Source organism: Sminthopsis crassicaudata, chromosome 2 (assembly GCF_048593235.1).
Source record: "Sminthopsis crassicaudata isolate SCR6 chromosome 2, ASM4859323v1, whole genome shotgun sequence".
Classification (NCBI taxonomy): domain Eukaryota; kingdom Metazoa; phylum Chordata; class Mammalia; order Dasyuromorphia; family Dasyuridae; genus Sminthopsis; species Sminthopsis crassicaudata.
Genome location: NC_133618.1, coordinates 246102334 through 246116706, shown reverse-complemented (window position 1 = coordinate 246116706; position 14373 = coordinate 246102334). Strand labels below are relative to the sequence as shown.

Sequence of the window (14373 nt, the reverse complement as noted above, 5' to 3'; positions counted from 1 at the left end):
TCTATCTACTCAGATTGGAAGAAGAAACTTTTAAAAATCTTGCTAAGGCAGAGGATAGCCTTCTGCATATAGTAGGTGCTTATTAAGGGGTTTATTGAATTTAATTTAATTCAATCACCACTGTAGGATCTACATTCGCAGAAAGTTATTACTAACAGCAGGAAAATTTATAATAGCTTCTCTGCTACTGTCCTCAATCAATCAAGAGATTTCATTAAACACTCTCTATTTGCTAGGCAGAAAGTGAAAGACAATTTCTGCTCTCTAGGAACTATTAGGATTTGGGGGGTTTGTGTCCTTGATATGGAGATGACCCTAGGTTCTCATGGGCAATATAATATGCATTTGCTCAGACTGCCCCTGGATTTTGAATATACTCTATTCCATCTCCATTTAGAAGCTTACTCCTCTTCAAGACTCTGTTCCAGTTCTAGTTCCCAAGTGAAACCTATCCTAAGGCTCTTTGTTGCTTCAGTTTCTCCCCATGGAATTAATTTGTGCTAACTCATGTTTTTGTATGTGTGAACATATGTTTATATGTGTATACCTATCTATGTTTTATTTCTCTAAGATCAACCATGAACTCCTTGAACACAAGAACTATTTCCCTTCTGTTGATCCTCAGCACCTAGAATAGTCAGACATAATATAAACCTAATAAATGTGTTTAATGCACTTAATAAATATCTATTTAATCCAACAGATTTACCTGTTTTGAAACAAAGTTGATTTTGTTTTTAATGGCATAGACATTTTTACCTAGATTCTTCAAAGCATGTCAGGCTCTTCTGTCTTTCACTATCTCTCCAAAACTGTCCAAATTCAAGTCTATTGTCTCCATGATACTATCTATCCATTTTATCCCTGCTCTTTCCATTTTCCTTTTCCCTTCAGTCTTTCCCAACATCAGAGGATTTTTCTACTGAGCTCTGTCTTCTCATTATGTGACCAAAATACTTAAGATTTACTTTCTGTATTTGCCCTACCAATAAATAACTTGATTTAATTTCTTTAAATACTGACACATTTAATCTTGCTATTCAAGGAATTCTTAAATCTTTTCCACTATCACAATTCAAAAACATCAATTCTGTTTTCCTTATCACTGCCATTCTAGTATATGTCCTCATTGACATAAGATGGACCTCTATAGTAGTTTCTTGAGGCTACTAGGTGGTGCCAGACTCCACAGAGTTCCAGACTTGGAATCAGGAAGGCTTATCTTCCTGAATTCAAATCTAGTCTCAGACAATTACTAGCTATGTGATCCTGGGCAAGTCAGAAAACGGAAGAGAAAAGGAAATGGCAAAACCATACCAATGTCTTTGCTAAGAAAACCCCAAATAAGATCACAAAGAATTAAATATAATTTAAATGATTGAACAACAAATAATTTCTTAATTGGTGTTCCTTCCTCCATTCTCTTATTCCTCCAATTCATCTCTTACACCAGACCAACTTCTTCAATGCGTCAATCAATAACCAGTTTTTTTTAAGTGTCAACCATATGCTAGGCACTGTACTAAGTATAGGGGATAGACAAAAGAAACCATCTTGGCTCTCAGAACACTTCCATTTGATTAGGGCAAAAAACCATGTACATATATAAGCATGGGTGGCCCTGATATATTGACATATCTGTTGAACATTGAATTAGGTACTGAGGAATATATAAAGTTTAGAGAAAAGGTGCCTCTATTTTGGTAGTCAAATTAGAAATATATGGAACAAAATCCCAAATGTAAATTTATCTGTACTTGAGTATAAAGGCAGTGAAGTGGTACAGTGTGTATAGAGTTCTTGGCTTAAGAGTCAAAAACACTTCATTCAAGTCTGAGCTCAGACTCTTAGTGTTATCCTGGTCAAGTCACTTAATTTCTGTCTGATTCTGCTTCCCTCTTTATAAAGTGGCGATAAGCACAGCACATACTTCACAGGATTCACAGGATGAAAAGAGGTAGTATTTATAAAACACTTAGGACAAAAGAAAGTATTTATAAAGCACAGTGCCTAAGCACATAGTAGCTATTAATAAATCTTCCCTTCCTCTCTGCTTTCCTTTCTTCCTCATTACCTTTTTTCCTTTCTTATATTCTTTCTTCCTTTACATATTTCTGGTCATGGTGACCAAGGCACATTTCATGCTCCAAACCTTAAAATTATATATTTCCCATTGAATAAAATGTAACAATTTTAGACAGATATTCAAGGTCTTCTACATTCCTCTACCACTTTCTTCCCAAACTGACAAAGTATGCATTTGATTCTCCAGTCAAACTGGACCATTCATAATCTCACACACACAAGGTTATTTCCTAAGCATGAAAAATATGCCCATATAATATCCCTGATGTATTCCTTTCCATCCTTTAAAACTGAGCTCAAGTGCCATCTCCCACTTGAAACCTCATTTCCCCCAGCTAGTATTTACCTAAACCAATTGCGTTGGCAATTGCGTTACTTTGCTTGTACCTCTGAGGCCTTTATAATGAATCTAAGATTTCATCATTGTATCCTTATGTAGAAGAAACTACTTTCACCGATGCATATGGCCAATTTAAAGTTGAGAAGTTACATGGCCTGTCCAAGGTCACACCGTTAGTATGTCAGAAGAAAGTATTAAACCTAGACCTACCTGATTCTAAGACCAAATCTCTTTCTATCACATTATTCTGCCTATAGTATAATGTAGAATTTTTTATTATAATTATTTATCTAAATGTTTTAGTGTTTTGAAGACACAAATTTTATCTTAGCTATGTTTCTTATCTCCCCTAGCATCTAGCTCAAAGTTCTATACACAGTAAGTACTTATTAAATAACTAAAAATTGGAATTTCACAGACCATCCACTCTAATACTTCAAAAGGAATCTTCCCTATAATATTCCTAAAAAGTGGCCAGCCAGACTTTTGTTGGAAACCTCGGGTACTAGAGATGATGAGCTTATTACTTCACAATGCTTTTGGAATTCTCAATGGAAATATTCTTTGAGGCAACTCTAATTGTTAGGAAGTTTTTCATTATACTGAACAAAAATCTGCCTCTCTGTAACTTTCATCTACTATTCCTAGATCTGCCCTGTGAGGGCAAGCAAAATGAATCAAATTCTTCTTTTATATGATAGTCCCTCAAGTGCTTAAAGATGCGAGTGAAGAGATCAGCCCATCACTCTCTTCCCCTTCCCCTCCCACCAAGTCTCTCTTTTTCTCCAAGCTAATAAAAAACTCGAAATTGTAAGGAATCATAAGGATCACTTAGTCAACCTCCTGAATTTTACAGATGAATAATCAAGCTGTTTCTAGAATGCAAATTTTCAGAACTTTAATACAGATTAAAGATTAAGGTCCAAGGTGAATAATTCTCTGTTGAAATATCTAGTGTATCTTAAATCCCATGCTTTTGTAAGGCTTCAAGCTGCTTCTGATTAGACAGTGCCATAGGGAATCAATTAGTTTGAAGATAAAAGGAGGAGAGCAAGAATTATTTTTACCAAGTAATGTCCTTCCCCCTGCCAAATCCTTTTGCTCATAACTCTATCATTAGGTGCTCCTTGCCCTAATGCAGAAGTGAGCCTGTTCCACATTATCCCTTAAGCTGTTGTTTGTCTTTCATTCTTGAAGATCATGACATAAGGGAGAAGATGCCATGACATACAAGTGAATTGGATTTAAGTGGCAGAAGGCTGTGCAAGATCACCTGCCTCAATTTCCCTTCCAGAGCCATCTGGGTTCAATGGCAAGATATAACTCAAGATGACTAGTATCACTTCCACCTCACACCTTAAACTACTCTTTTGATTATGGTAACCTAGTGCACAAAAAAGACCTGAGGTAGAAGGTGGAGAATAGAAATGGAAGAAGAGGTAAATGAGTGGCACTGATGTAATTTGCCCAGACTCTGTAATTCCTAAATGCAAACTAACCACCCTCTGTGATAGTCCTTTTCCTATCCAAGTTCTTTCCTGCAAAAGTACTTTGGGAAAGATTTGTTAACTGTTTTTTTACAAGATAATCAGGAAAAAAAGTCAGAGTTGCAGTTGCTGCTTCCTCACTGAAAAGTACATAGCACAGAATAATTACATCTGATTAAATTATAATGCATCTTTTCCCTCATAACATGGAAAATCATCCCATGTCAAGCAAAAATTACTTTGGGTCTAGATCTATGATTTCAGCTGTGTAGGGTATTCATAGTGGTAGAAAATCTCTCCACTAGTACATATTAGCAACTGCCTATGACATCACCTTAGAGAATTATCTGGGGCACTATAAAATTAAGCATTCTGAGCAGAACTTCAAACCTAGCCTTCCTATCACCAAAGTTAGTCCTCTACACTCAGGGAAGAAGAATTTTCATTGTTCAGGGAGTTCTAGCTTTTTTAGCCAAATCTAGATTTGAGTCCTGGATTTTAAACTTACCATGTGAACATAGGGAAGTTCCTTCCTTCTCAGCCTCCATTACTCTATTTCTAAAATAAGAGAGTTAGCAAATTTTAAGGTCCTTCTCTGATATGAAGACAACATTCAACAAAGTAAAATAGTTTTGAAGAATCAAATGTTTTAAAGAGTTTTGCCTCAATTATTGCCTATATTTATTTCTAAGGGAGAAAAGAGGTATTTACTTAGAAAGAAGCAGGGGACAGAAGCTTAGAGTAGTGGGTCTGGAGTCCAAAAAACCAAGTTCAAATCCCACCTGAAATACTGTGTGACCCTAAGCAAGTCACTTAATCTCTGTCTTTTCTTAGTTTCCTCAATCAAAAAAAATAGAGGTAATAATGGGACCTTTTCCCAGAATTGTTGTAAAGGTAAAATGAGATAATATTTGTAAAGTGCTTAAAATTAGCCTAACATATAATTGACTGTTAATCAGTGCTTATTCCCTTTTCTTCCTCTTTCTACCCAAATATTAAAAATTGGTTAATAAAATCCTTTCAGTAATGTTACATAGAAACTTTAAAAAATAGAATCTACCATGCAAGACTTTATTAAATTATTCTGGTGTCCAACAAAAGAACCATAGGAGAGAAGGAAGGTTATTAAAAAAAAAGAATAAGGTAAGCTGCAGTAGAAATATTCATGTATGACTTTACTTGGTAATTTAGAAGAAAAATGTATTATTCTCAGCACGAAATTAGATACTACAAATTTGTTAGGAGAGAAATTTATTGGTCAGGATTACTACATAGATGAGAATCTTAAAATAGTAATATGTATTATATATAAATATGCTTATGCATTTTATATAAATAAAGCAATAATATAATTTAGAATTACACTACTGTTGAGTTATACTATTTTCCATAATGGGGTAAAGTGTAAAAGGGAGGTCAGAGTAAAGAGAGGAAAGATAAGTTTTCATTGAAAAGTAACACATCTACTTCTAAAAAGTCTTCCTTCTTCTATGGGCTACTTTTCTATGACTCAAACCCCAAGTCAGCACAGTGGGGAGAAAGAAAAGAAGCAGAGTGAAAAGCAAGAAGAGAACACAGAAGGACCACTTGCTGGGCATTGGCTCTAGAAAACAGCTGGGGTGAGACTGGCTAACTATCTCAGCATTTCCACAATGTTGCTGTCATCAGGCAATGGATGCTGGTGCTGCATCTTGGATAAAACTGACTGGAATATTTCCTGAGTTTGCAGACACACTGTGGGTAAGAATATGCACCTTTTTTGTATTGCCCAAGATAACAAAACTGTACAGTTATCCCTTCCACATCATGGGGGTTAGGGGCACTATGTCTCTGTCAACTGAAAAATCTGCATAAAATTTTTGACCTTCCTTAGTACTAGAGAAGTCTGAATTTTTTCTTTTTCTTTTATAGGATGTTTATAGTATTAAAAGATAAAACGTTGATATTATACAATATTATACATATATTTTTATGCATTAACCTGTGTCATCTACTAGCCTTTGTGTGTAATCTTTGGCTTGTCCAAAAAAATTCCATTTAATTTCTTATGCTAACCCATAATATATCAAAATTGCAATGGGGAAAGTCATAGTGTGGAAGGGATAACTGGTCTTATAAGGAGCAATAATAATAAAATGATGTGAATGTTGCATCTGTGTTGCATCTGTGAGAACACTTTCAGATTCATTTCCCCAATCCTAGAGATATGTATCTGCCAAAGACAAAGACTCTGGCAGCAAGATATTTAGCTTCCTGATTCTGGAACTCTAAATTTAAAAAAAGAAATGATATGCCATTTGGCAATCATATGGGTTGTGGTAACTTCATAAATCCATGATAATATTCAGGAATCTTAGGATACAGCTAATATATAATGTATTAGCTGGGCTTTCCATTTGTGCATAAGAACATTTGAGTGAAGGATGCAACACATACAATTACTGTTCTTCCTGGGATTCTGACTTTCTTGCTAATGCTGTTGAGTGCCATCTGTTTCTTTTTTTAAAAATACAGTAGCTTAAGAGAGTGACTAAAATGTTCATACTCTTTGACTCAGAAATTCAACTGCTAGGAAGATAAAAATCAAAGGACTCTGTTATCACTAAAATATTTATAGGAGCACTTTTTGTGGTAATAATGAACTACTACAAAATGTAGATGTCCATCAATTGGGAGTGTTGAAATAAATTTTGGTATAATATCACTGATCTGTAAGAAATAATGGATAGAGAGAATACAGAGAAGCATCGGAAGATTTATATGAAATTATGGAAAGCCAAGTCAGGAAAACAATATGCACAATGGTATCATAATGGAAATAGGAAAAACAAATTTAAAAGGAATTTGAACACTGTATTATTATAATTACTTAATCTGGCTCCAAAGAAGAGACAACAAAGTTCACTTTCTTTCCCTCTTTACAGATATTAGGGATCTATTGGTTTTGGGACAATTAGACTTGGTAGATTTGTTAGTTTTCCCTTGGATTATTTTTACCCCTTTTATAGCCTTTGTTCAAAGGGGCTGCTCTATGGAAAAAAGGGAAGGATATTTTTGAAAATGATGATATAAAAATAAAAGCTCTTTGTATGCATATATTTCCTGTGTGTATGTATTTCTTTATTCCACAGCCTCCCAAGATTATTTTATACAATTTACCATATGTTACCTTACACTTACTCATAGGGAATTACTAAGAGTATCACTTAGTTTAAACTCTTCCCCCCTCTTCTTTTTACAGCTGAAGAAACAGAATCTGAAAAAAAGGAAATGGTTTATTTTAAGCTCAAATAATTTGTAATCAGCAAAGCCAAATTCAAACCCATTTTCTGACTATATCTTCCTCATTAGTAAGGGGACCAAGTTGATCTTAATGACTTCAGAGCCTCTTCCAGGTCTAAATCTGTAAAGCTTTTAACTCTCAGTGCTACCATGTTTCCGTTACACACTTCTCACAGAATTGCCTTCCTGATGAGCAAATGAAAACAGTTAGAGGTTGTTCCTTCACATGAACAGATATCTATTAATGCAAATAAACATGTTCTAGAAGATCGGAAAGAAAAACTGTCAATTATTTTAATGTCTTGATCACTATTAAAAAAAACTTCCTGTATTTTACAAGAATTAAGACCTTCTCGTTTTAAGCTTTGTAGATCCTGTAGAACAGGATCCTGTCATTGCCTTTCTCAAAAATCTTCTCTGGTCCCCATCTGTCCCTTGTAGTGGGAGCAAAGACATGACCAAAGAAGTAAGTGATCAACCAACGGTGGGAAACTAGGTCACATCCCTTCTTCCCTACAATAGTCAATCTTAGGACTTGTTTTTAGAATAACTACATCTAACCATCCATATAATTCCTCATTTTCTTACTCTGCCTTCTCCACCTTCTTTGAAAGAGCCCATGCTTCCCCCCTTCAAAACTGGGTCTCAATACCTCAAGGAAATTATTATCTTACTTGGAAATTCACAGAAGCAGTTACTGCAGATACCAATGGGAAAATCCACTAGGTCTTGGCCAGACCAGTACCTCTTTAAAGAAAAGCACTATATTCCAGAGCAGTGACTGCTATAAAATAATATTAATGAAAACAAAGAAGGGTTTTGTGCCATTAACAAATAAAATATTTTAAATGCTTTTATTTCACCTTGACTCATCTTTTTAAAATTATTCTTTTTGTATGTTTTATAATGTATATTTATATTTGTATAATAGTACTTTATATGTATTATTTATATACATATATTTTAGATGCATGCTCAAAAGGTTTTTTTTTTTTTTTTTACCATTAGAAAGGAAGAAAAGCAAGAAGCATTTATTAAGTGTCTACTATGTGCCAGACAATATACTAAACATGTACAATATTATCTAAATAATAATACCCTGGGAGATAGGTGTTATTATTATCCTCATTTTACAGTTGAGGAAGCTAACAGAAATTAAATGGCTTACCCAGGGTCACACAGCAACGAAGTACCTATGGCAGGATTCAAATTCAAGTCTTTCTGACTTCAGACTCAGTGCTCTACCACTGTGTTTCCCTCCTTGCCTCTAATAGGATTATATAATCAAAAATATTGGAGACTGCTAGTTTTCAGCCTAGTATTTCAGGTCTTCTACAATCTGATTCTTACCTATATTTGCAATCTTTATCTTAGACTTACCCTCACATAATCTATGTTTTAGACTCCTCCTAACTCTATGCATTCATTTAGATTATTCCTCATGATTGAAATAATCTACCACATAAATCCTTTTCTCTTTTCTCTTTCTATTCCTTTCAGACATGTCTTTATGATAGCTCCAAAGCTGAATTAATTCATCTATATATTCCACTATTTGAGGAAAAAATAGTGTTGCATGTGTATTCCCAAAGTTTAGTACACAGTATGTGTTTAATAAATGTTTGTTGGATTTGGTGGTCTGATATGCTCTTCCAGCAATCTGTGGAAATTAAGGAGAATAACAACTGTAAAGTAAGATCATGCTAATGGCTGTAATAAAAACCTTAATTTCTTCTACACACATTTTAAATTAAGCAATAAGAACCTCTGGGGTATGAGGAAACTTAGGCAGAGGTGGAAATTTCTGTAAGATAATTGTTTTTGGTTACATGGCTTTATGTTTTTTGTAAAATTTCCCCATCTGCTTTAATCCACCAATTATAGGATTTAACATTTGGGACAAGCTTCTTCAGATAATCTGAAAAGGAATTGAAGGCAAACTAGCACCTAGGAAATATCTGAAAAGCATAACTCTGCCTCTCCTAGTATAAGTAAGAAAAAGCCTTTTCTTTCTTCCCTTTTTAATCAATAGAACTTTTAATTCACATGGCAGCAATTTATTTCGCATTAACTATCCCATTAAGTTTACAATCAGCTATTTCCAGCTCTTAAGAGTTGATATTCTTCAGGGCTCTTTTCTGGTCCTTTAGCACAGTCTATTCTGAGCCCATTTCATAGACTGCCTATGCCTCCTACAGAAAGAAGGCAGAGAAAAGGAAAAGATCAACAGTTTTTAAAATCAACTGTTTTTCTTATTCCTTAAAAATTCAGAGCCTCTCATTAAATGGCTAATGGCATTTCTGTAAACAAAAAACTTGGGTCTTTCCCTAAAGTCTATCCCAGTTATAAGTTTTTGTTTTCTTCTATGCTGGCCAACATTTGATCATTAGTCAAGTGCTGATTTCTACATTCACAGATGGATACTACATAAATAGATGTTTTAAGGGGAAAAAAGAGAAAAAAAGAAGTAAATTAGTATGGATTTTGAATATTCTGTGCATTTTCTATGATTTGGATGGGATCTAGTCCTAGGCTTTGTTCCATTATCTTAAATGGATCCCAAGACATAATTAGGTTTGAACACTGTTCCTAATTTAGCCTTAGTTACAGTTCCTGGATCCAGCTTTCATCAGTTTGCCAAGACCACTCTTTTTGGAATAAAAGAATACATAATGTTAGAGCTAGAAAAGTTTGAAGGACAATACAACTTTCATTTTCAGAAGAGGTCCAAAGAACTTCCTTGTCCTTTGTAGACACAAAAACATGATTTAGAAGGAAATCTAGTATTCTGAAAGGGAATATAATGTCTCAGTAAAATCTCTCTCTCCCCAGACCTTCTGCAAAAAGCTTCCTTAATCATAGTGCTGTCCCTCTGAGATCACCTCCAAGTTACCTGATATAGATTCACAGTTGCTTCTGTATTGTCTCCCCCACTAAACAGTGAGTTCCTTGAGAACATGCCTTTCTGTGTATCCTTAGCTCTTAGCATAATATCTGAAACATAAGGTGCTTAATTAATGCTAGTTGACTAACTCCCCCTCTCTACTATCCAAATTTCCTTATTTCTGTTGAAGACTCCACCAACCTACCCATCTTTGTTGGGAAGTTAAATCTATCTTGTCAATTGAATACACATACAATGGTATTCTAGAACCTGGTTTCTATATAGGCCTTCAGGTTGTCAGTTCCTTCATATAACTAGTTTGTAACAACTAAGTCTATGTGGAATCATATATTTGTTGGATGGAAGCATGCTTCTTGATAAGGACAATGAGGAATGTGGTTCCAAAGCAGTCATTTCATTTCCAGATGTAGGAGGGCTGGCAGTAGGTATCTCACATGGCTAGCAGGAGCCAATTAGTTTTGCATGTGGCAAAGTTGCCAAAACAATGTTGTAAGTAAGCAATTAAGTTCCCTGACAATTATATTTTTTGAAAGCTCCCACTGGGTCACAAATCTGTCCCTTTATAGCAGCCTTGTCTTTACTATTAGGCAGCCAGGACCAAGAGGAAAAAAAATTGATGAAGTAACATTTATCTGCATATCTTTTTCTTTAAAAAATAGTGAAGACAAATTCCAAATAGTTAATTTTATGTTTAATTAGAAATCTCTCTACATGACAAATCTAGGGAAGAACTGAGATGAGCAGGCTAAGAATACCCCTGTTCCTACCCCCAGGAATCATTCACAATGAAAATCATCTTTTTAAAAAAATAGTCTTTAAGAAGCTTCAAAGCTCACCAAAGGCAACAAGTTTTGCTACAAATCACTTATGAGCCAGCAATTCTCTCATAATTCATTTGCAATAAGTGCTAGTTCAGAATTTGGGGCTTTAAATGTTGGGTAATGAATAGTCTATGAATTTGCTCTCCCTTCTTTTCCTAGCCCTTTGAATGAATACCTACCTAATTATTCTGAGGAAGTCAGAAACAAAATTTAGTGCCATGAGGTCATAAGAACTATGCCTAACTTCTGGAGTGGGACACAGCTTTATAGGAGGGTCTCTCCTTATTGCCTTGCTAAGAACTCACACATAGCCTGTACAGTCTACAATAAATATCTTCTATTTTTAAAGGTTGTCTAGATGCCATTTTCTGTACATTCCCCAAACATTAAAAAAGAAAATTGTTAAAATTTCTTTAAGGCATTTTGGATTAAGTCAAATTGCTTCATAGAAAACCCACAGATTGCCTCTTCACTGGCACAAAAAGCCTCACCTTGGATGATCTTTTATTTTCAGTTATCAATACTCACAAATGGCTTAAATGAAGAAGGAACAAATAGCAATGTAATACTGAAGGATTTTCACCAGGACTACTTATCCACTACAAGAGAGACCCTCAAAAAGAGTGTCAAAACAATCATCTTTAATACTTGAAAAATAATTACTAAACACTCTCCTTTATATCCACCAAGAAAATGTTTTTCCACAACCATCAGGTTAAAAAAAAAGTAGCAAAGTCATCTACACAAATAAACTTGCTTATAAGCCATTTTCCCAGCAGACTTATTCATAATAAGTAAGACTTAAAAGGAGAATTTAAGCATCTAATTTGAATTATGTCCAAAGCAAACCAGGTAATCAATGATGGAGTTAGAAAGGCAGCATGACATAGCCCAAAGAACATTGGGATATGAATAGTCTTGACCATCATGGATTCTTTGCCACTAGTTTAATAAATGACTCCAAGCAAGTCAAATCTTCTCTAGGGCCTGGTTTGTCCATGTGTAAATGGTTGCTAAGATTCTTGATAACGAGGTGGCATAGTGGATAGACTATACGATCTGGACTCAAGAAGTACTGAGTTTGAATGCTGTCTCAGGTTCTAGCTGTATGACCCAAAGCAAGGCACTTAACTTCCCTCAGGCTCAATTTCCTGATCTGTAAGATGAGGATAATAATATATTTACATTAATCACAGTGATAACATCTATAAAATGCTTTTCAAACTTTACAATTCTCTTTAAATGCTATTATTATTATCACTTTTAATTCTAATATATAATTCTAGACACAGATTAATATATTGAAAGAATTTTATTTATGTGTAGTCCTATTTTATCATGTTTAGCAGAAACACTGACAGATATTAGAAAGGTCATCTAAGAAATAGCTATATTTCACTGAAAGACTAAATAACATTTTGTTGACATGATTTGCTCTATTATTACTGAGACCTATATTCATTTATGAACAATAAGTATGGAAACCTGACAATCAAACCATGATTATATTAAATCAGTCTCTGCCTTCAACAGAATGCCACTCTGAATAGGCTAGTGTGTTCATATTTCTCTTGTGATTCCAATGATTCTAGGGGGTAATCATGTGAATATGACAGCTTTTAAAAACAACTCCTTGAAAAGTGATTTAAGAGGGCAGCTAGGTGGCGCAGTGGATAGAGCACCAGCCTTGAATTCAGGAGGACCCAAGTTGAAATCTGATCTCAGACACTTCACACTTCCTAGCTGTATGACCCTAGGCAAGTCACTTGACCCCAGCCTCAGGGAAAAAAGAAAAAAAAAAGTGATTAAAAAAAAAAAAAGTAACCTGCTCCTAGGTACCAAAATACTTTTCCAATACTTTTTTTTTCTTTTCTTTTCTTTTCTTTTTTTTTTTTTTTTTTGCTTTGGTAAGCTTACAAATATTTTTTTGCAAAAAGCTTGCAATATTTTCTATAGTTATGTCTAAATGATGTTTTCTTCAGTGGGACAAAGGAAACAATAGATATTAGTAAATGGAGAACATTTTTTCTCTCTGTTTATTCTCACTTTTAATGAGGCTAAGTTCCTCCAAATATTCCTGTCATTATCATAAGACAATTAGGTAAGACAAGCAGGTCCACAATGCCTAAGTGGGAAGATGGCAAACATCACTGATTTAAGCTAATCTGGAACTAAGTTTTTTTTTTCCCAGTCAATGATTCTATTGGTCTAAAATATTTTTGTTTGGAAAAGTTAAAACTGTTATTTGAAAGCACACAGAGAAGATATCTCATTAATATTAGCCAATACACACAATTTGAATTTTTAAAATTATCATCTTAAAATATTTCATTTTTTGAATAGTAGGGATGGAGATAAATATTCTTTTTTTTAACCTAGATTCCTATGCATTAGCCATACTAATAAAAGTTATGCACACTATATAAATTATTCATTTCTATTTTGACAGATATTTCAAATGTGCACTTTTGACCTTCAAGCTGAGCAGCTAAAGAATACAGAAAAATCCCACTTGACCTCAGAAATGAAAGGTTAGAAATTGTCAACTGCACATGTAGTGATTTTAAAATAACTCATCTAAAACAAAGAAAAGCCAATATTATTCATTCCAGCTGAAAACAAAGGACACAAGTAACACATGATCAACAACTAGCATTTAAATGGCTCACATTCACTTTAATCAGGTACTTGTGGACAGATCTATTTGCAGTTTAAAGGCATACTTCCAATTTAACACTTGGGCTATACCATGCTTTCAGGCCACATGGGTGGTAAGGCACATTTGGTACTTGCAGATAATCTTCACTGCAAGACTCAATTACCTACTGTATATTACTGATTCGTGAATTGGAAATCATCCTCTAAATGTTCTACTTCTCTGAGAAACAAAGAGTACTAGGCTCCCTAAATGAGATAAATATTCCAAAACTGACTGTACTAGTTCCTCATTTTAATACTCTTTAGTACAAAGACAGATATTCTGGAATCTATTAAATGTGATTATAATTTGGAATTATTTTTTAAAAGAGAACTTGCTAATGGACAAATAAGAAAACTCTGTAAGAATTCAATTTTTAAAATTCCAATATCCTTCACATAGCCACTCTACATAGCTTAAAATTGCAATTTTTTGTATTAGTGTTTATATATGCTGTGAACCAACTATCATTGTCAAGTTTGTAAGATTTAATGTAAACACAAAGGAAAATGTGGTGATAGTATTTAATTTAATTTAGACAAATATGTATGAATTATCTACTCTATGCAGAATGCAGTGAGTTGGATGAAAAACAACACTTAAATAAGACATGATCCCTATCTTGAAGGAACTAAGAGTCTGCGAGGATAGTTAAATATATATATATACAGAGATATTTATAATAAATTGTATTTCATGGTAAATTCATTATGTATTTGCAGAAAAAAGTGATAGGCAAAGCCCAAGGAAGATCC

At 34.2% G+C, this 14373-nt stretch overlaps 1 protein-coding gene across 10 annotated transcripts in view; it reads right to left on the bottom strand.

The window, feature by feature from the left end:
* PHACTR3 (phosphatase and actin regulator 3) overlaps positions 1-14373 on the bottom strand; it is a 290706-nt gene that overhangs the window by 196726 nt on the left and 79607 nt on the right. The gene's annotated exons all lie outside the window — the stretch shown is intronic.